Source organism: Rattus norvegicus, chromosome 2 (genome assembly GCF_021556685.1).
Source record: "Rattus norvegicus strain SHRSP/BbbUtx chromosome 2, alternate assembly SHRSP_T2T, whole genome shotgun sequence".
NCBI classification, from domain to species: Eukaryota; Metazoa; Chordata; class Mammalia; order Rodentia; family Muridae; genus Rattus; species Rattus norvegicus.
In genome coordinates, this window is record NC_141535.1 from 60,822,501 (window position 1) to 60,846,509 (window position 24,009).

Genomic DNA, 24,009 nt, shown 5'->3' on the forward strand with positions numbered 1-24,009 from the left:
AGATTCAGGTGCACCCCTTTAAACCCCAGCACTCAAGAAGCAGCAGCAAGTGTATGTCTGCGGGTTCCAGGCAACCTTGGTCTACAAACCAAGTCTGGACAAGCTAGAGCTACACTGTGATACCCAAAATTTAAACCTGTATAATAATAAATGAATCAGCTTGGGTTTACAGAACATTAAATATAAACGTCCTCACACTGATTTTTAGTGTTCATTTATTTAGACAGAGACTCATGTAGCCTCGGCTAGCCCTGAACTTCAGCTTGTCCTACCTCCACTTCTTTTTTTTTTCTTTTTTTTTGTTTATTTCTATATTTTTTTATTAACTTGAGTATTTCTTATATACATTTCAAGTGTTATTCCCTTTCCCGGTATCCGGGCAAACATCCCCCTCCCCCCTCCCCTTCCTTATGGGTGTTCCCCTTCCAACCCTCCCCCCATTGCCGCCCTCCCCCCCATAGTCTAGTTCACTGGGGGTTCAGTCTTAGCAGGACCCAGGGCTTCCCCTTCCACTGGTGCTCTTACTAGGATATTCATTGCTACCTATGAGGTCAGAGTCCAGGGTCAGTCCATGTATAGTCTTTAGGTAGTGGCTTAGTCCCTGGAAGCTCTGGTTGCTTGGCATTGTTGTACATATGGGGTCTCGAGCCCCTTCAAGCTCTTCCAGTTCATTCTCTGATTCCTTCAATGGGGGTCCTATTCTCAGTTCAGTGGTTTGCTGCTGGCATTCGCCTCTGTATTTGCTGTATTCTGGCTGTGTCTCTCAGGAGCGATCTACATCCGGCTCCTGTCGGTCTGCACTTCTTTGCTTCATGCATCTTGTCTAATTGGGTGGCTGTATATGTATGGGCCACATGTGGGGCAGGCTCTGAATCCTACCTCCACTTCTTACATGCTGGAATTGTATGCTTGTTCCATGTGTATGCTTGACTTTGTGTGGTCGGTGTTTCAAGCAAAGGACTTTGTGCACACCAACGTTGTATTCCCCAACCTTGATTTATGCTGTGTTTAGTGGTAAGATAGTTGATCAGGAGGGTATTTATTTTTATTGTTGATAGCAATATAAATATTTTTATAATTGAAGAAAGAGTTCTATGTCATCCTTTGGTGATCTAAGGATTTAACTGAAGGAATACGTTATTTGAATGATTTATGTTGTTTTTTTTTTATCCCAACCATAAGTAATGTCATCTGGCCAGGTCATCAGAATTAGATTAACTTAACTGATAAGCACTGACATCATTCCCAGGACACCATGTTCTTTAAGAATGGCCAACATGATGACCTGTACCCCGGAAATGTGCGTAGATTATTTAAATATCCTAACATTCTCTGCTACTGTTTAAATTTACAATTCACTAACCTGGGACATTCATATACTCTGATCTAACCTAACAGATTGCTTTATATACTTCAGGATTGTACTTTCAAAACTTTGTGCTTTTTAATTGAAGAAGGGGGAAAAAGCAGTTTATTCAGATGAAAAAGAAGCCCAGTTTAAACCAAAGAATATCCTAAATGAGTTCACATATTTACTATAAATATTGAAATATTCCCACAGGCAAAACTCTGACCCATAATTCTTCCTGTCTGAAAGAACTGCAGATATGGAAATGGAGAAGAGTCTTAGGAAAAGGAGGTCCAGCGACAGGCCCAAAGAGGGGTCCAGCTCAAGGGGAGACCCCAAGGCCTGACACCATTACTGAGGCTATGGAGAGCTCACAAAAAGGAGCCTATCATGGCTGCCCTCTGAAAGACCCAACAAGCAGCTAAAAGAGTCAGATGTAGATGTGTGCACCCAACCAATGAACAGAAGCTGCTGACCCCTCTGATTAAATTAGGGAAAACTGGAGGAAGCTAAGGAGGAGGGCAACCCTGTAGGAGGACCAGTAGTCTCAAGTAATCTGGATCCCCGACATCTTTCAGACACTGGATCACCAGCCAGGCAGCATACACCAGCTCATATGAGGCCCCCAACACATATACAGCAGAGGACTCCCAGGTCTGGATTCAGTCAGAGAAGATGCATCAAGAGACTGGAGGCCCCAGGACGTTTAGAGGTCTGGTGGGGTGGGTGGGGTGGGGACATCCTTGTGGAGACAGGGTAGTCAGAGGGATATGGAACAGTCAGAGGGAAGACCGGGAATAAAATCTGGAGTGTAAAAATAATTAAATAAATAAAAATAATTAAATAAATTATATAAAAAAGAATTTAATAAATCAAAGAAGAAAAAATATTGAAATATTATTAAGCAAAGATAATAATTGACCTTCTCTAATTAATGTCTAAATAACAATGGTGAAAATATTAAAAACTGGTGAAAATATTATAAACTGAAGTTAATATCTGATGTTAAAAGACAAATCTCCAGTTTATCTGGGGGAAGCTGGTGTCCACAGTGTATTTCGCAGTAAAATATCAAATTGAGCCTTTCTAACCTGCATGACTACATCCTATTTCAGGGACAGCAGAGTGACAATAGTTTTTATTTTCTGAGTAAGAGGATAAAGAATCTAGAGAAACCATTCTCCTTATGCTCGGCACTGTTCAATAGGCAATCTGCTACATCAAAAGTCCCTGATTCAGAACTGCTGTTTTGGGCTATTTTGTTATCAGAATATAACACCAATTGGTGTATACTGAGATGATCAGCAACAGGACAGAACAGCTAGTATTCATTCTAAAGGTAGCCAGCCTCACTAAAAGTGATTCAGGAAGAAATTAAAAGAAAAAAATAAAATAAAAATAAAATAAAACACTCCGGGAAGATGCCTTTGAGCATCATTTCAGCTCATTAGATCAAGAAAGAAGAGCTGATTTGAAGGGTCAGCTTCCGGGCCGCAGCCACAAAGTTCATTATTACTGCTGACACTGCTAGAGACTCAATCTAGACTAAAGTGGAGAAAGTCCATCAGTGCCATGGCAACTGGAGGCTACTAGGGAAGAGGGAGCAGAGCGTTCTGAGAGACATAGGCATACAGAATCCAATCTGTGGGGGGCAGAGGAGCACATAGACGATCCAGAACAACGTTCATTCATGTCCCGTGTGACACTTCACTCTGAGATGCCAGAAACGGAGCGGCAGAGGACGCTGTAGTAAGAAAGTAATACAGAATAGGACATTAATTCCTAAAAGATTTGCTGGAGAACTCACCTCTTCCCGTAGAATCAGCAATCTGTGATGGTTAAACTTCTTTCTCTATGTGGCTGGATTTAGAGTCACCACAGAGATATACTTCTAGCTTGGTCCATGAGGGTATTTCCAGAGAAGTTTAACTGAGAAGAAAAGACATGCTCCTGTTGTGAACAGCATCATCCCACAGGCTGGGGTCTGGGGGTGACAGAAAAGGACAAAGCAATTTGAGCACCAGCATCCTTCTTTTACTCATTTCTGACTGAGGAAGCAGCCCAATCAGCCGTCCCACACTTGAGCTGCCAAGCCTCCTCTGCCAAACTGTGAACCAAAATAAGCCTTCCTCCCTTAAATATTTCCTCAGATATTTCCTCAGGGCACGAATAAGAAACGAGTGCATAGATTCAGTGGAGGCTACTGCTGCTGTCTGCTCATAGGTTAAACGGTTTCCCCAGCTGCTCACACCTAGGCACTCTTTCCTTGTTTACTAACCTGAACCTTGCAACCTACCTCCCCTCTCACAAGACTCACGATAATGGTGGTGATAGGCAATATGCAGGAACCGCTGAATGTAGCAGTGTAAGCTTAGAATTTTTAAACCTACTTTTAATACAGTTTTCCAAACTCTTCAACCTTCTGTCTAGCCCACCATTCAGAGGTAGGGAAGAAAACATGGTAAATAGGACGAAGGGATGTAGAAGTTCCTTAGGTAATCCCAGGCCTCCACCAAATTGGCACGAGTCAGAAATAGCAACCAGGACCAGCCAGGATACCTTGACAAAGCAAGGATCAGCAAAGATGAAGACTCGAGACTAAAGAAGTATAGCAAAGCTAGCTATGCAAGCCGCCATCACTATCCATTGAGTCCTATTTATATTTTCTCCAAATATTGCAGTGTCCTCCCATGGGTCTTGCCTCAGCAAAACACTATGTGAGTCAGCCTCAGCACGTGAGTCTGTATTAGCAAAACACCGGGCAAGTCTGTATCACCTGAAATATCCAGAAACTTCCATTTCACAGCAAAAAAAAAAATAAGTCTTTCATATTGTGAAATAGTTTAACTCAAAAAGACCAAAGCTACAAGATAAATGGGAATTACATATATATATAATTTCAAAGTCAATAAGAGCTTTCTCATGTCAAACTAAAGTCTCTACCATTAATTATAAATTTTCCATGCCCCATACATCCTTATTGAAGGAGTCATAAGAAACTACATCTAATAAGTCTTCAAGAACGTCCCCATTTGTATGAAAAGACTGATGATCAGTAATGACTAGAAGTTTCTATGAATGTTGTATCTGTAGGCGCCCTATGGAACATGAGACAGATACTGCCAGGCTGTGTGGGAAGGGATAATGCCTTAGGGACTTCAGGACAGGGCAAACTAGTGAGGCAAAAACATGGGTCTGCAGCTGAGCCTTCTATCTTTGGGTCTTCCACAGCAAAGAAGCAAAGGTTTTTATTGCTTAAACTGTCATGAGTCTATCTTAAAGGCTTTCAGGCTGTTTAAACTTAACAACCACTTTCTTTGACTCCTGTATAATACCAAACAGAAATAACTTGCAGGATCTAAACAGGCTACATGGAAGTTGGCCAGACACTGACTCAAAGTTCTGAGAATCGCATTCAGGGTTGAGGCTAGAAGACAGGACAGATGTTGCCAACAGCCCCACCCCAAAATGGGAAATCAGAGAGAAAGCAGGTCAAATTAATAGACTTACAAAAGCTGCAAAGTAGTGAGTCCCAGGAGAGTGAGGACCATTTAACCACCCTGTGGGAAACCTAACCCCTTGGCCCAGTCATGTGAGGTCAGCAGCCTAAACAGCAATCCCAAAGTTTACAAAAACTTCAGCTCTGCAGTGAATGCTGGGAAAACGTCCTTGGAGCACCGACCTTTCTTGCTAGGCTTGTGAACTAAGCCATAGTCCAGGGTTCCCTAAATTCAACAGGCTTTGCTGCCATTCGAGCAGAAAGCAACATCAGAGGGGTAGGTTGCATTCTTGGAGTTGACTGGGAAGTTCAGGAAACTCCATATCATGAAGAGCCTCGGCGACCACTGTGGGGGATCTTCAGGTCAGGATTTAGACCTTACCGTGCATCTACTCAACATGAAAGCTTGGTAGAGTCGGGATGTGGTGCAGATGGAGTTTGAAGACTTAGAACAAACAGAAACCGAAAGCGTGATTTACTTCAGGGGTAGCTTATATTAATAATTAGATATTAAATTAATATTTGGGGTGTATAAAATATATTGATCAAATTACTGAGATTATTTGTATTTAATGTGTGGCTTCTGTATAATATAAAATAATATGTCACTTGAATTACATTTCTAAGCACCCTGACACCTGAGCCCTTGGTGAGAGTAGCATGCAGCCTTTTTGTCTTATTCATTTGCTTCTTTTTCTGGCCTGAGGAGCTTATCCTGGGCCAAGGGAAACACCTAAGGCTGACACTCAGATTCTCTGTGTTGAGGCTTAGTGGAAAACATTGCTGATCACATCGCTGAGAAATAAGCTGTAGTTGAAACCATTAACATTCTAAAATTCTATTCAAATTAGCTGCAAACATAATGGGAGACACTTTTGAATTATAGAGTATTCAACCCAGGTCCTTATGCATGCAAGATAAGAGTCTAACCACTGAGCTATATCTATTCAAAGAGACGCTTTGTATATTGGATCTTCTCATTGAGGTAAGCAAATATTCACTGAAAACTTCCCTAAACAGCACCTCTCATTAGTACAAACTGCACTGTATCCTTATCTAACTCAAGGGGATAAGGATACAGAATAAAATGAAATAAGCTTTCTGTGAGGAAGGAAATTAACTTTTTCCACTCTGCTCTGTCCTGGAAGGACAAAGTGATCTTTGAAAAAGATAGCAGGTACTGCTAAGGAACCAGGGCTCATCTTCACAGTGAGAAACGTCTTATTGTTTATTTAGTAGGGGACATTTAAATCAGATGTTCAGGTACATAGCTTGATCAAGTTGCATGTACTTAACAGAGTTAGGTTTCAGTAAACCTGTATCATTTGCAGAAACCTGGAAACAGCCACTACTGCATGACACTGGGGAGACAACATGGCTCTTTTCCTTTGGAACTGATTTTAGCAGCCCTCTGGCTTAGAAAGAAAGTCATCATCCAAATGGACAACAGCTTTCCCTCTCTGTGTGAGGCCCTAGCATTCCTAAAGAAAAGCCTTTCCTCTTGGTAAAACAGTGACTTCTTCAACATAGCAAATAATGCGACCTGCAAGCGATCCCACTTCCTTGTTTTTCTTTTTACTCCTGACCCCGTTAAATATGTTGCATAAATTCTATTGTTTTGAAAACTGGCTAGCATTTTGTTCTTTTCTACTGACAAAAGGAAAATTACATTTGAGCTCATTCAAAGCTCTGGGACTTTATAATACAAGAATGCCAGACTGTGGATCGAGCTCTAGTCTTACCTCATCTCAAAGAGGAGACTGAAGACTAGAGCAAGATGCATTACCACGCAGCTTCTGTGTACTTCTGGCTGCTGGGCTGTATCATTTATCCTGTAGGTGCCCCATAGATACCTTAAGGATCTAGGCAAAGAACTCCAACCAAGCCTATCATATGTGAAAGGAAAAAAGAAACAAATATTGAAACAAAATTAACAAGGCGGGAAAAAATGTGTCAATAAAACAAAAACTTGGCTATTTTGAAAATGAAAATTGACAAAGTCCTAGACTAATTTTTTTAAAACTTCAATTAAATAAAGTCATTAGGGGAATCTGACATAATTAAAACCAATGCTAGAGGCACAAAAGAACCTGTGATGCTACTGTATGGTTAGAGTGTATTTCAGTATTAAAGCACATGCTTTCATGTGCAGGGCTCTGGTTTACTGTCAAGTAGCACATACTGAAATGTGCATGCGTGCGTACACACACACACACACACACACACACACACACACACATCCCACAAATGTGTATCTGCACAAATATACATGATGAACAAATACACATGTTGAACTGGAAAATGTGCTAAGATAGTTAAATTCTGGACATAGATGAAGTCTACCAAAACTCAACTGTGACAATATTAAAAATAAGATAATTCTATATTAATTCTGCCAATCCATGAGCATGGGAGATAGTTCCATCTTCTGAGATCTTCACTTTCTTTCTTCAGAGTCTTGAAGTTCTTTTCATACAGATTTTTCACTTGCTTGGTTAGAGTCACACTGAGGTATTTCATATTATTTGTGACTTTTGTGAAGGGTGTGATTTCCCTAATTTCTTTCTCAGCCTGTTTATCCTTTGATTTGCTTGAGTAAATTTTATACCCAGCCACTTTGCTGAAGTTGTTTATCAGGCTTAGTAGTTCTCTGGTAGAACTTTTGGGGTCACTTAAATATACTATCATATAATCTGCAAATAATGATATTTGACTTCTTCCTTTCCAATTTGTATCCCTTTGACCTCTTTTTGCTGTCTGATTGCTCTGACTAGGACTTCATGTACTATATTGAATAAGTAGAGAGAGAGTGAGCAGCCTTGTCTAGTCCCTGATCTTTTTCAGATTGCTTCAAGTTTCCACTTAGTTTAATGTTAGCTACTGGTTTGCTGTATATTGCTTTTACTATGTTTAGGTATGGGCCTTGAATTGCTGATCTTTCCAAGACTTTTACCATGAAAGGATGTTGAATTTTGTCAAAATCTTTCTCAGCATCTAATTAGACGATCATGTGTTTTCTTTTTCCTTTGAGTTTGTTTATATAGTGGGTGATGTTGTTGGATTTCTGCATATTGAACCATCCCTGCATCTCTGAGATAAAGCCTACTTGATCCTGATGGATTAAAATGGAAACTGAATCATTAGCCAAACAGTTCCAGCAGAGAAAAGCTAAGGACCAGAGACTATCTAATGTGAATTCTATCAAATAGTAAAGAAAATATACCACCAATTCTTCTCAAGCTCTCAAAGTTGAGGTATAGAAAAATTGAGCTGTTGCTGAGGGGAAGGTCTCCTGCCCCTGGCAGGTAGAGCCCTCACCATCTCTGAAAATTCTATGCAGCATAGAATCTGGATGAGACAAGTTATCAATGGTCCTATCCTATTCTAAGTCCTATAAACTGCAACAATCACCAGTCGTAAAAATATATGCACAACAGTGCAATAGTAGCATGCCTATCTTGAGAATAATCAAGTTTTATTGGACTTGAAGCATGCCCAATAGGAAGGAACTCATTCTTGGTATGATAATCCTAACTAAGAACACATGGTTGAAGAGATCATAAACCCTAGATTAGAAACTGCTACAACCATTTTGCTAAACAAATGTAGTATTCAACTGCCTTCTAAATACATATTTAAAACAGCACCCTAAGTGTCCACTAATGGATAAAGAAATTGTGGTATGTAAACAGAATCTTGTTCAGCCTTGAGAAGTCTCACCATACATAGGTAAGCCTTTAGAATGGTATACTAAGAGAAATAATAAGCTATTCACATAAACACAAAACTGTGTTATGCTGGTTGAAAGAGAATTTTAAATAGCCAAGTTCATAGAATCAACATGGAGATGGTCATGTTCTCCAGGGCTTTGAGCAGAGTGGCAAATTTGAGAGTTAGTTTTGAGTGGTCTCAGAGTTTCGAGTAAGCAAGGTAAGTCCTAGCAAACTGCTCCACAGCATTATACCCAAGGCCATAAAGCCATATTTAAAATATTAAATCAGAGCAAACTGACCTATAGAGAACAATCTAAGATCTTCACCTTTGCTGTTCCCTTTCCTTAGGCTCCTGCCACACTTGCTGCATTTGGTCTGCGTGTCCAGCTCTGCCCTCATCATCTCTAGCCACAGAGGCAGCATCGCTAGGTTCAGCGGCTGGGGAATCTCTGAGGAGTTACCTGAGCTGAGTCCTTCAGAAGAGGCTGTGAGTGAATGGTAGGCCATGTCTGTGTACATGTATCCATGCATTGTATGACCATACAAAACAACATATATCTGTCTTTCATAACCATTTTCAGTTTTGCAATTGATAACAAGTGATTTTGCTAAACAGGAATAAAACTTGGGCCTTTTGCTTTGTTTTCTTTAATAATTAGAAATGTCAGAGCCCAGCCTAGTAGTACAAGCCTGGAATCCCAGCTGCTTTGGAGGAAGAAGGCGAGAAGAAAAACAACACATTTCATCCTTTAACTTGATGGAGAGGTGCCCAAACATGCTTCCCCTGTGTCCCTTCTCAGCAACATCACTAGAGGACACTTTCTTTCCAACTTTTCCCCTTCGGGGACAGTTTGGATGGCTCCCCACAACCCTTGACTTGGCATTTACCCACTCTCCTACTTGGCTCCCAGGTCACACGGCTCCATGGTTCCATGATGCAACCACATCAATTTTCTCAATTCATAATCTGTCCAATCTCCTTGTCCCTACTGGACTGAATCCTACACCACACTTACAGCTAAATACACAGAAGAATGCAATTCAAAAACACCAGTGGCTTAGATGATTTTTCAGACTGCAATGTAGTCCTGGATAGTGCTGGGCTCTGTTCTCCACCACTCTCACTCTTGATTGGGACTCTGGGACCACAGAGGAGGCAGTATCTGTAGTGTCCCCTGGTAAAGGCAAAACAGGGAGAGCATCACAGACAGTGCTCTGATATTTCCACTAAGACACAGCCCAAGCAAGTAGATACCCCATGTATCTACTGGAAAGAGTACAAAATGCCCTCCAGGAAGGCCACAGCTCTCATTAACAAGTACATCTTATGACCCCTTCTTTCTTATCTATGTTTCCTTCAGAGTACTTGGCACTTGTGACTGCCCAATGCTTCCTGACTGTCCCAGTCCATGTTTAATCATTTACTTTGTTCCCTAACTACATTGAATGTAATGTCTAAATGGGGTTTATGATAATAAACATTGTATTTATAATTAATGCTATTAATTATCCTTACTAAGGTGTGATATATATATATTAAAATTAGTAAGGTAAAGAATCGAGCAACACATTTTTTAAGTGATAAACAAAATATTAGGCTGGAGAGAAGGTTCAACACTAAAGATCATTCACTCTTGCAGGGGACATGACTTCTGTTCCTGCAACTGTGTCAAGTGACTCATGACTACCTCTAACTCTAGCCCAAGGGGATTTCATATTCTCCTCTGTTCTCTCTCTCTCTCTCTCTCTCTCTCTCTCTCTCTCTCTCTCTCTCTGTGTGTGTGTGTGTGTGTGTGTGTGTCTGTATGTGTGTGTGTGTGTGTGAACAACTAAGAATCAAACTTTAAAAAAATATGATATACATACAATAATGGACTATTACTCGGCTACTGCAAACTGAAATTGTGTCACTTGCAACAGTAGAGTTAGAAGACAATTGCACTACATGAAATATTCCATGTACAGAAATCCAAGTTCCCCATGATGCCATCCACAGTAAACTCTTAGAAGTTGACTTTCTGCCGCCCATGGTGGCACAAGCCGATAATCCCAGGGACTCTGGAGCCTGAAGCAAGATTGCAAGTGTGGGTAACATCAGGAGATTGATCCCAAGAATCAAACCAATAAAGGAAAAGGTTGATATTGCTGAAACTGAGAGTAGAAAGGCACTTACCAGAAGCCAGGAAGACCAGGGGAGGGAGGACATAGGAGGAAGCTGGTCAGCTAAGTGTTAGGGAGATGGAAGCATTGTGAACACTGAGGCTACCACCTCTGAGTGACAGGAATGCACCGTACATCTCTACAAGTGAGGACAAAGTTTTGAATGTTTTCACCATAAAGAACTGGCAGACAGCTGGAAATACATGAAACCTCACATGCCATTCCATGACTGTGCGTGCTTTTTGTCTTCAGACACGAGGTCAAACAGTGTTTCAAACTCTTAAGAAAGCTATTTCAAGAAACACCATCTTGAGAGATCTTCAGGGTATACAGAATGGGAGGGGAATTAAAGGTGGTAAGAGAGTAACAAGAAGGCACAATATACAGATATTAAATTACATAAAAAATAACCAATAAAATATAAATAACTAATTAAAAGGTATTTCTCACCCCTCACATTTCCTATATCACTGGAGTTCTCAGGTAGGCACAGCATGCTAAGACACTGATGATAGTAAATGAGACCCTCTCCATATTCATGAGGCTGTGTGAACGTGTGTCTATGCTATTTGCATGCTGGAACTTTACCAAATTCCCTAAATAAAGTTTCCTCGGTCAGAAAGTAGAAATCTAATAACCAAACATACTTTTAAAAGCATGCACACACACACATACACACACACACACACACACACACACACACACACACACACACGGAAAGAGTATGTAAATAAGTAAATAGAAAGTAAACTAACGTGATAAAAAATATTTTAAGCATACTTTAAATAATGAAAACACAGAAACTCTCCCGAGTCAATTGCTAAGCTCCTTCCCCCACTCTTCCACTCTCCCCCACATCAGAGTTTCTCTGTATAAGCAGGGGTCAGAGGATACATCCCAGTTTGTCTAGTTACGATGGTAACGTTGCTCTTTGTGTTTTATCTGTATTGTAATCTGTTTATTTTCAATTATTCAAAACAAAGAATGAATGACCTAAAATAAATTCACTGATTTTGAGGGTCTCGTTTCGTAAGTTTGGCAACTGTAAACAAATAGCACTGATCCTATCCAGATAAGGAACATTTCTATCTCCCCTCAATATGCCAATGCCCCTATGTCATTAATCCCTGCTTCCCACAAACCGGCTCCTGGAGGCACTGTGAACCCCTGTCACAGTAACTGTGCCTTACTTGGATTTCTGCACAAATGGAACAATACCGTATACAACTCTACTGGGCCAAATAGTGATCTACAAAGAAATGACTCATTACCTCTGATTTCGACTTTAACTATGTAGACTTGATTAACTAAATCTGAAAATGGGGCCCTCTTCCTGAATTATGAAGGTAAGACCCAAGCCCAGAGGCAAGCGACATTAAAAGTGATGGAAGAGGGGGTTGGGGATTTAGCTCAGTGGTAGAGCGCTTGCCTAGGAAGCGCAAGGCCCTGGGTTCGGTCCCCAGCTCCGAAAAAAAGAACCAAAAAAAAAGTGATGGAAGAGAAAGTCACAGAAAAAAAAAACTTTCCCTTGTCATCATTTTAATGTCTGTAAAATCTTATTTATTAATACATGTATAGTAATTATACAAAATAAAGTTGACATAACATTTTCATGCATGTACATAATACATTTTGATTATATTGACTCTTCCTTTCCATGAGGGGTTTTCTTCTTCCTAACTACACCTTTCTCTACTTTTATGGTTCTTATTTGATCTATAGTCTACACACAAGAGAATCATGCATTATTTGTTTTTCTAGGTCTGGTTTATACCACTTAACTTGAAGATCTCCAGTTCCATTCATTCTCCTGAAAAATCACATGATTTTGTTTTCTTTGTGACTAAATAACATTGTCTTGTGCACACACATTGCATTTCCTTTATCCGTGTGTTCACTGATGGATGCCGACCCTGATTCCATGGCTTGGGTAGGGTGACTCATCAGCAATAGCATGGACCCGCACTTATCTCTATGGTGTGATCCTTTCAGTGCCTCAGACTCCATGGTTTAACTAGAGAAAATGATAGTTCTACTTTTCAGATCTTAATATGTCCCTCTCCCTTTCCTTATTAATTTATGTCTTTATGTTTCACTCACAATCTAAAAATGTCTATCAAATTTTCCCCAATATGCTTACATGTACATTTTAATTTATTTTTCCCTTAAAGCCTTTTAAATATTTTATTAACTAACTTATTTATTTACATCCCATATGCTGTCTGCCCTCCCAGTCCCCATCACAGAATCCCTCCTGCACCCCTTCTCCACCTCTGAGAAGGTGGGACACCCATGGCTACCTGGATATCCCTCCACCCTGTTGCATCAAGATTCTGTGGGGTTAGGCATATCTTCCACTGCAACCAGACAAGGGAGCCCTACATGTCAGGGGCCTTGCTATAGTCCACATATGCTCTTTGGTTGGTGACTCGGTCTCTGAGAGCTGCCAAGGGTCCAAGATAGTTAATTTTGTTGGTCTTGCTGTGGAGCTCCTACCCACTTCAGGGCCTTCGACCTTCCCCAAATTCTTCCGTAAGAGTCCTTGACCTCCGTCCAAGGTTTGGCTGTGGATGTTTGTATCTGTCTCAGTCAGCTGCTGGGTGGAGCCTCTCAGAGGTCAGTTATGCTAGGCTCCTGTCTGCAGGCATAACAGTCTTGTTAATAGTATGAGGGATCGGTGCTTGCCCATGGGATGGGTTTCAAATTGGACTGGTTACTGGTTGGCCACTCCCTCAGCCTCTGCTCCATCTTTCTTCCTCCATTTCTTTTAGACAGGACAAATTTTGGGTTCAAATTTGTGAGTGGGTTTACTCCACTGGAGGTGGTTTCTTCTGGTTTCATGGACCCACTGTTAGGCATCTTGGCTAATGTCACCTGCATTGATTTCTGGGGACCTCCCCCATCTCAGGTCTTCAGGCTTCTTAGAGATTTCCCTGACCCCTTACCCCTATTCATTCTCCTGTCCCTCTGACCCTTACTTCAGTCTCTCTCCACACCTGACCTTGATCCCCCCCCATTTGCCTCCCTATCCCTTCTTCCACACAGTGTACCTGTACATTTTAGTCAGTGTATTTGGTCTCTTTGATTAATGGCTAAATGGCTGCTTTCAAAAGTCATCTTACTTTATTCTCCTAGTATTAATTTTCCTTCTTTCCTACTTTTGAATTGAGGTTGGTTTTCTTTTTTTCCTGTTCATTTTATCTCCTTTGTTCGTATACTAACTAAGTTCTTTTTAATTTTTTAAATAGCATTGCATACGCATGGGCATTTTACATGCATGTGTGTCTGTATATTATGTAAGCGTCAAGCCTGGTCTCCAAGGACACAAGAAAAGGGTGCTGGATGGTCTAGACTTGAAGTTACAGATGTGATTCCTCATATGGGTGCTGGGAATCAAACCCAGGTCCTCAAGAGAATCAGAGAGCGCCCTTAACTCTTAAACCATCTCTCCAGCCCCATAACTACACCTCACATAGAAAATTTTAGTGTTTGCTTTAGGCTGTATGTTCTATCCTTCTGTCTTGCCATTGGTTCAAGACTTATTGCTGTATTCCTGCCCTTCACAGTGCTTGCTGCCAGCCCTCCACAGGTTAATGTTTTTATACAGTGTAGGCTTCACTGATACACATTTGCTTTGAATATTTTTATTAATTTACCCCTCACTATAAACATGCTTTATTCAGCTTCTCACACACATAAATACATCTATAATACCTGCTTTAATCCACTCAATTACTACTTACGTCATCTGACTCACGTCTGAGACTTTTACTCACTCACCCTTCCCTTCTGGTAATGGGTCATATGATTCTGCTCCTTGGCATGCTGAGAAATTCCTCTTGATACATTTGATAGACAGGCTAAGGCACTTTTAGTGTAGTGCTAATTTGTCCAACCATTAAGCAACATCTTTCTCAGGACTCCCTCAAGGCCTCACAGTAACCTAATTGATGCTGCTTCTTTTTTTTTTTTTTTTTTTTATTATTAACTTGAGTATTTCTTATATACATTTCGAGTGTTATTCCCTTTCCCGGTTTCCGGGCAAACATCCCCCTCCCCCCTCCCCTTCCTTATGGGTGTTCCCCTCCCAACCCTCCCACCATTGCCGCCCTCCCCCCATAGACTAGTTCACTGGGGGTTCAGTCTTAGCAGGACCCAGGGCTTCCCCTTCCACTGGTGCTCTTACTAGGATATTCATTGCTACCTATGGGGTCAGAGTCCAGGGTCAGTCCATGTATAGTCTTTAGGTAGTGGCTTAGTCCCTGGAAGCTCTGGTTGCTTGGCATTGTTGTACTTTTGGGGTCTCGAGCCCCTTCAAGCTCTTCCAGTTCTTTCTCTGATTCCTTCAATAGGGGACCTATTCTCAGTTCAGTGGTTTGCTGCTGGCATTCGCCTCTGTATTTGCTGTATTCTGGCTGTGTCTCTCAGGAGCGATCTACATCCGGCTCCTGTCGGTCTGCACTTCTTTGCTTCATCCATCTAGTCCAATTGGGTGGCTGTATATGTATGGGCCACATGTGGGGCAGGCTCTGAATGGGTGTTCCTTCAGTCTCTGTTTTAATCTTTGCCTCTCCCTTCCCTGCCAAGGGTATTCTTTTTCCTCATTTAAAGAAGGAGTGAAGCATTCACATTTTGATCATCCGTCTTGAGTTTCGTTTGTTCTAGGGATCTAGGGTAATTCAAGCATTTGGGCTAATAGCCACTTATCAATGAGTGCATACCATGTATGTCTTTCTGTGATTGGGTTAGTTCACTCAGGATGATATTTTCCAGTTCCAACCATTTGCCTACGAATTTCATAAACTCGTTGTTTTTGATAGCTGAGTAGTATTCCATTGTGTAGATGTACCACATTTTCTGTATCCATTCCTCTGTTGAAGGGCATCTGGGTTCTTTCCATTTTCTGGCTATTATAAATAAGGCTGCGATGAACATAGTGGAGCACGTGTCTCTTTTATATGTTGAGGCATCTTTTGGGTATATGCCCAAGAGAGGTATAGCTGGATCCTCAGGCAGTTCAATGTCCAATTTTCTGAGGAACCTCCAGACTGATTTCCAGAATGGTTTTACCAGTCTGCAATCCCACCAACAATGGAGGAGTGTTCCTCTTTCTCCACAACCTCGCCAGCATCTGCTGTCACCTGAGTTTTTGATCTTAGCCAATCGCACTGGTGTGAGGTGAAATCTCAGGGTTGTTTTGATTTGCATTTCCCTTATGACTAAAGATGTTGAACATTTCTTTAGGTGTTTCTCAGCCATTCGGCATTCCTCAGCTGTGAATTCTTTGTTTAGCTCTGAACCCCATTTTTTAATAGGGTTATTTGTTTCCCTGCGGTCTAACTTCTTGAGTTCTTTGTATATTTTGGATATAAGGCCTCTATCTGTTGTAGGGTTGGTAAAGATCTTTTCCCAATCTGTTGGTTGCCGTTTTGTCCTAACCACAGTGTCCTTTGCCTTACCGAAGCTTTGCAGTTTTATGAGATCCCATTTGTCAATTCTTGATCTTAGAGCATAAGCCATTGGTGTTTTGTTCAGGAAATTTTTTCCAGTGCCCATGTGTTCCAGATGCTTCCCTAGTTTTTCTTCTATTAGTTTGAGTGTGTCTGGTTTGATGTGGAGGTCCTTGATCCACTTGGACTTAAGCTTTGTACAGGGTGATAAGCATGGATCGATCTGCATTCTTCTACATGTTGCCCTCCAGTTGAACCAGCACCATTTGCTGAAAATGCTATCTTTTTTCCATTGGATGGTTTTGGCTCCTTTGTCAAAAATCAAGTGACCATAGGTGTGTGGGTTCATTTCTGGGTCTTCAATTCTATTCCATTGGTCTATCTGTCTGTCTCTGTACCAATACCATGCAGTTTTTATCACTATTGCTCTGTAATACTGCTTGAGTTCAGGGATATTGATTCCCCCTGAAGTCCTTTTATTGTTGAGGATAGCTTTAGCTATCCTGGGTTTTTTGTTATTCCAGATGAATTTGCAAATTGTTCTGTCTAACTCTTTGAAGAATTGGATTGGTATTTTGATGGGGATTGCATTGAATCTGTTGATGCTGCTTCTTACTCTGGCTACTGGCAGTTGAGATGTTCCTAGTTCTATAGCACTTCTATCTCCCATTCTCTTAATGTGGCTTTCTCTATTCTTGTTTTCCTCATAAACTGTATTAGTCATGATTTTTCTAGAGGAAAACAAGCAACAGAAAATACATAATAAAAAGATTTATTTGATTTGTTTACACAATACAACTGGATTGTCCCACAGTGAAGAATCTGAGAATTCGAGGTTGCATAGTCTTTACAGCTGGATGCTCCAACAGTCCCCATCTGGTACTGTACACCTAAAGGATTCCTGCGGAACCACTGGCCTTCAGCTTGGACAGGTATGGAAGCTGGATTCTGATGTCACACTTGAAGCCCAAGAAGTTGAAAGATGACAGCAATAGAATAGGTAAACTCCTTCTTGAGGGATAACGTCAAGCAGGCAAAAGGCAAAAGCTCTTCCCTCAAAGTGTAGACCTGGGCTGATGTCAGAAGTTCCTGCCTACACTCAGTGTGAGTTTTTCTCACTTCAGTAAACCAAGAAAATCCCTTACAGCCATACCCACAGGTTAATGGGATCTAGGTTAGCCCTGACAGGTGTGCCCAGAGACCTGCCTCATGCATGACTGTCGAAGTTAAGTTACCTAAATTCCCATGTTATCAGATTCCTGCAGATTTTTAGAAATGGAAGATAAAGCTTGTTTACTCTCCCATTTTCAAGTAAAAACATAACTATGAGTCATTCTGTCCTGTCTTACAGAGACAATAACAGAAACCAATGGTCAAAAGTCACCAAATTGCTTGCCCAGAAGTACGCAGTTCATTAGTACAAAAACTGAGTCTGACCCTCAATCCTTTGTTCTATGTTTTTGTCTATGGCAAAGGCAGCTGTGTATGACCTCAGAAGGGTAACAACTTCTTCCCCAAGTCGCAGTGATACCAAGAGATGATTTAATAGATGGAGAGAAAGCATGGGTATTGAATGTTGGCTAATTATTGCCAAGGCTCTTAAGCAGGACTCAACCCTGTATTATTGTTTCCAAAACAGAGACTCCTGTGCCATTCCTATAGCTTTCTCTGGATTGTGGGTAGCACAGCTAGAAGCAAGTGCATAGGGCTAATGCCAGACATTTACTTTGCCTTTTTCCTTTGCCTTTTGCTAAGCTCAGTTTTCATGGATAAAAAATGAAGATAAAATGAGTGCCTCCATCATGGATATACGGTGAGGCTTAACTCGCAAACACTCATTGCTACTACTGTTTTATTTCATTATGACAATATTTCCACAGAATATCTTTGTTGTTTTTAACAACAGAAGCTAAGAGCCCTCCCCCACGAGACTCAAAAGCAGCCCTTTGTTTTACGTATACCCACTTACTCTTACTTAGGAAAGGCTCTATAGCACTTGGCACCAAAATCAAAAAATAAAATTCTTTGTACCATTAAAGTGATTCACACTCTCTATGGCCAGGCCCCTGAAAGTGTGTTTGCACACCACAGGAATGTAATGTTACTTTAACTACACAATGCAAAAATTGTTGAAATCCTTGAAAGACACGCAGAAAACTCTGGGAAAGTCACAATGAGAAATAGCCAATGGGTCAATTGTGGGCTGGTGAAATTATCCCTCTTCCAGACACCAATTTTAAAAGAGGATAAACTGCTTTCTGCTACCTGCCATACCTTGAAATTAAGTAATCTGGGCAATTTTCTTAGCCCTGTGGGGGGGAAAAAGCCAGGCAAAGGCTAGAAATTAAGGCATCCTCTGCTGCCTTTTATACAATTCAAACATTACAGTTATTGGCTATAAATTGCATATGCACGAAATTGTCATTTTGAAATTGCTTTAACTTTTTACCAAAGTGCTGCTTAAAACCAGTTCATTGAAAACCAACTTGAATCTTTCTTTTAATTCATATATAACAAAAAGAAATGAGGGACAACCAGCAGAGGTTAGCTATAGGCTGTCCCCTGAGCTGCATCATGCAGCACACTGCCCACCTACCTTCCTGAGGAGGCCTGCAGCAGGGGATGGAGTAGGAATAGTCCTGGAGATGTTAACCCTTCCCCAACAAACCCTTGCTATCCAGGATCCCCAGGGGCACATCCAGGAACAGTGAGATGCATTCTATCCCTTGAGCTCTACCTTCCTGACTTCCCTAGGATGCCCACAAGGCCCCAGTAACGTTCAGTTCTACCAGAAGCACAGTGGGCTGAGGTGATCAGAATGCTGTTCCCTTAGCTCCATTGTCAGGATTACAGCTTTGCCTGCCTCCCTGAGGATGCCTGCCAGAATCAGAAACATCCAACCAACACCAGGGAAAAGCAGATTGGCTAAAGGTCGCATAAAAACACAATCTGAGCCAGGGCAATGTGACACATCAGAGTCTAGCTATCCTACTGCAATAAGCACTCGATATCCTAACAGCCAAAGCACAAGATGACCTTAAATCGATAGAGGCCTTTAAAGAGGAAATGAATAAATCTCTTTTTAAAAAATACAGGAAAATGTTACCAAACAGGTGAAGGAAATGAACAAATTGTTTAAGACATGAAAATGGAAATAGAAGCAATAAAGAAAACATAAACTGGAGGAATTCTGGTGGTGGAAAACCTAGATAAGAGAACAGGAACTACAGATATATGCATCAGCAATAGAACACAAGAGATGGAAGACAGAATTTCAGTTGTAGAACATTTGATCAAAGAAATCGATACATCAGCCAAAGACAATGTTAAATCTAAAAAGTTCCTGACATAAAACATCTGGGAAATCTGAAACACTATTAAAAGGCCAAACTTAAAAATATAACAGGAAGATAAGAGGAAGAGTCCCAGTTCCAAGGCACAGAAAATATTTTCAACAAAATCATAGAAGAAAATTATCCCAAACTTAAGAAATAGATGCCTATAAATATACAAGAATCTTATAGTACACCAAATAGAATGGACCAGAAAAGAAAATCTTCCCACCACACAATAATCAAAACACTAAGTGTACAACAAAGAAAGAATATTAAAAAGAAAAGGCCAAGTTACTCCCATCTTGTCACCAGAGACCCTGAAAGCCAGAAGGGCCTAAGATGCCTTGCAGAGGTTTAGAGACTACAGTCCAGATTACTATACCCAGCAAATATTTAATCAACATAGATGGAGAAAACAAGATATTTCATGACAAAATCAAATTTAAACAATATGTATCCACAAATCCAGCCCTACAGAAGTTCCAAGAAGGAAACCCCAAGGTGGCTAACTACACCCATGAAAACAGAGGAAATAAATAACTCCAAACCAGTGAAAACAAAACAGGGAAATGGACATTATTCACAAACTCTCTCTCTCTCTCTCTCTCTCTCTCTCTCTCTCTCTCTCTCTCTCTCTCTCTCTCCCTCCCTCCCTTCCTCCCTCCCCATCTCTCTCTCTCCCTCCCTCCCTCCCTCCCACTACCAACATAAAAAGAGAAGGAACTAAAATTTTTTGATCATTAATATCTTTCAACATCAATGTCCTCAATTCTGCAATAAAAAGACACAAGCTAGCAGAATGAAAGCAGAAACAGGATCCATCATTCTGCTGCATATAAGAAACATACCTCAGCAACAAAAATAGACCTTACCTCATAGTAAAAGATTGTGAAAGGATTTTCTAAGCAAGCAGACTCAAGAAACAAGCTGGAGTAGTCATTCTAAGTCTAATAGACTTTCAATCAAAATTAAGCAAGAGAGACAGAAAAGGACACTTCATACTCACTCATCAAAGGAAAAAACTACCAAAATGATGTCTCAATTCTGAACATCTATGCCTCAAACACAAGGGCACCCATATTTGTAAAAGAAACATTGCTGGAGCATAAATTGCACACTAAACTTCACACATTAACAGTGGGAAACTACAACACCCCACTGTCACAAAACTATAGGTCATCCAGACAAAAAACTAAACCAAGAAATAATGAAACTAGCAGGTGTTATGAATTAATGGACCTAGCAGATGTCTAGAGAACATTTCACCCAAACACAAAATAATATACTTTCTTCTCAGCACCTTATCAAACTTTCTCCAAAACTGACCACATAGTCAGTCAAAATAAAGCAAGCTTCAATAGATACAAGAACATTAAAATAACCCTTTGTATCTTACCACATCACCATGGATGAAAGCTGGAATTAAACAACAACAGAAAGTCTACAAATTCATGAAAACTGAACAATTCTCTACTCAATGACCATGGGTCAGGGAAGAAATAAAGAAATTGAAGACTTCCTAGAATTCAATGAGATGAAAGCACAACACCTAAATTTATGGGACATAGTGAAAGCAGTGTTAATAGGATAGTTCATAACACCAATTGTCTTCATCAAGAAATGATGAACCAGAGAAGAGCAAATGTTAGCAAATATACATGAATCTTAATAGAAATTGATGTTCACATATACGTATGAATAACACTAAATGGACCCAACATGCTGTGTTTATGTATACACATGTATTTGACTGTGTATATAAGAATGATAATTTTAAAAGAGGTCATGAATTTGCTAAGGAGTAGAGGTGGTCACAGGAGGACTTGAAACAGGAGTAGGAGACATGGAAATCATATAATTATAGTAGTCAGGTATAAAATTCTCCCAAAAGTATAACTTTAAAAGATGAAAATATAAAATAAAGATGACTAACAAATTTCTAGTGACTTCATTTCTGACTTTCATTTCTTTCTCCTCCTGCCAACTCATTACATTTATCTGTCAACTCCATCCAAGTATTAAAGTGTCAACAGCTATGTGTTGAATCTTACATCTGGACCTTCACCCATATTATCCTCTGGGAGACATGTTCCTCTGTCTCTCTTACTGGCAGCTGCACCTGATCCCCTAGAGCTCAGCTGATACAAACTCTAAACCTAAGGTCTCTTGTACATGATCCCCAGGGACTCAGTATTTTTCTTGTTCCTGTATGAAATTGGAATCTTTACCTGTTTGTTTATACTTTCAACAGATGGCAACCTTCACAGAATCCTAATTATATGTGTTTGGGTAAATCAAGTCTTAAACTATAGGTATCTTGAAAGATTGATTACTTTAATACCTAAAAGAAGACTAACATTCAAAAGTATAGCAGTGCTCAGCCTTTGGAAAGAATATCACAATTTTTTTTTGTAATTCAGAGTTCATATATAGAGTCTACTTTAAGTGTGATATATCAGAACACAGAATGCATATCTCTCTGTCAAGGAGGTTAGTTCTATAATAAGTTTTCTGAACCACTCTTTTAATTTTAAACTTTAAATGTAGTGAGGATTGGGAGAGTAGAGGGAAAGAGAAAATGATGTTATAACCAGCATTATGAACATTACAAAAAGTTATATAAATACCTACTATGTAGAAGCTTCCTAAAATATAAACATACACAAAATGGGGTTTAAGTGGTATTACCTTATAACTGGGCAATGATGTTCCTACTAGGCATCACAGACAAACAAATATAAGGTCCAGGAATGGGTTTCCTCATTTGCAGTTGTTGGCCAACAGGGCCCTATAAGTTCCCTAGGATTAAAACCTATAGCCAATGTGCTTGCTTAGCCTCCATAACATTGGAATAGACCCTATCAATACCACATATTTAGTCATAGAACATAGAGAAAGCAAGCTGCTACTGACCTGTAAGCTTAACCCTTCTGGCTAATGTGCCATGTGGGCTAGAGAACAAGAAAAATAATCACCAATTATTTCTAGTTGTGAGTCATGCAAGCTATAATTAAGGGTCTGGGAAGACATTCTCATCAGTGCATACAGGCACAAAGGTCTTGGGAGTAACTCACCACTTTCTGATTGGATTTAATGACTACTTCTTAAGATGAAACTCATACATGGTACCATTATCAGGGACCTGTGGCTAGAAAGGACACAGACCCTAAGGGAGATCCTACTACCATTACTCTATTAAATGGACATAGTACTAAAAAGGAGTTGTACAGAGTTACCATTATACCTATAGATTAGTACTGTTGGTGATTACCACAGTAGCCACTCACAAGTGGTCAAGGTTCAGAGAATAAGATATGTTATCATGTTAAGCACTAGAAAGGATATCTATGTCACATTACCTTCTCCCTAGGTTCAGAGATCACTGGGGAAGAGAAAACAGAAAAATTTTAAGAATGAAAGACAAGGGATGATTACACAGAAACAGTGTTTTCTAGACACAGCAGGGCATTTACACATATGAACTCACAGGAGCTGACACCTCATGCACAAAAACCATGAAAATTTAAGCCAGACAAAAATACCAAGATAGAAAGGAGAGTTGAACATGAAGTCATACCCCTAGCTAAGGAGACATTGGCAAGAGATAACTTTAAAGAAAGAAGAAGGGGAGTCCCAAACCCGCGGATCCCGGCCCGCAGCAGCTCTCTGCTCCCAGACCCCATGGAGGAGAGACCTCACCACCTGGTCAGGTGGGCACCCCTGAGGCTGCAGAGCAGAGAAGACCACCAACACTGCCCACCCATGCCCACATCCGTGGCCTAAGAGGAAATTGTATAAGGCCTCTGGGTTCCCGTGGGGGAGGGACCAGGAGCGGCAGGACCCCTGCGCCTGAGACACCACCGGAACCTGAAGGAACAGACCAGATACAGTTCTCTGCACCCAAATCCCGTGGGAGGGAGAGCTAAACCTTCAGAGAGGCAGACACGCCTGGGAAACCAGAAGAGACTGCACTCTGCACACATCTCGGACGCCAGAGGAAAACACCAAACGCCATCTGGAACCTTGGTGCACGGAAGCTCCCGGAAAGGGCGGTGCAGATCTTCCTGGCTGCTGCTGCTGCAGAGAGCTCATAAGCAACACCCCACGAGCAAACTTGAGCCTCGGGACCACAGGTAAGACCAACTTTTCTGCTGCAAGAAAGCTGCCTGGTGAACTCAAGACACAGGCCCACAGGAACAGCTGAAGATAGGAAAAACTACACGCCCGAAAGCTGAATATTCTGTCCCCATAACTGGCTGAAAGAAAACAGGAAAACAGGTCTACACCACTCCTGACACACAGGCTTATAGGACAGTCTAGCCACTGTCAGAAATAGCAGAACAAAGTAACACTAGAGATAATCTGATGGCAAGAGGCAAGCACAGGAACCCAAGCAACAGAAACCAAGACTACATGGCATCATAAGAGCCCAATTCTCCCATCAAAACAAACATGGAATATCCAAACACACCAGAAAAGCAAGATCTAGTTTCAAAATCATATT

General features: G+C 40.7%; 1 long non-coding RNA gene across 1 annotated transcript in view; it reads right to left on the minus strand.

Moving 5' to 3' along the window:
- The window catches only part of LOC147996113 (uncharacterized), a 19,386-nt gene extending 15,988 nt beyond the window's left edge, over positions 1–3,398 (minus strand). The window contains exon 1 of the long non-coding RNA XR_015674179.1: positions 3,156–3,398. This is a non-coding gene — a long non-coding RNA (uncharacterized LOC147996113). The remainder of the gene's footprint in view (positions 1–3,155) is intronic.
- Positions 3,399–24,009: the final 20,611 nt, after the last annotated feature.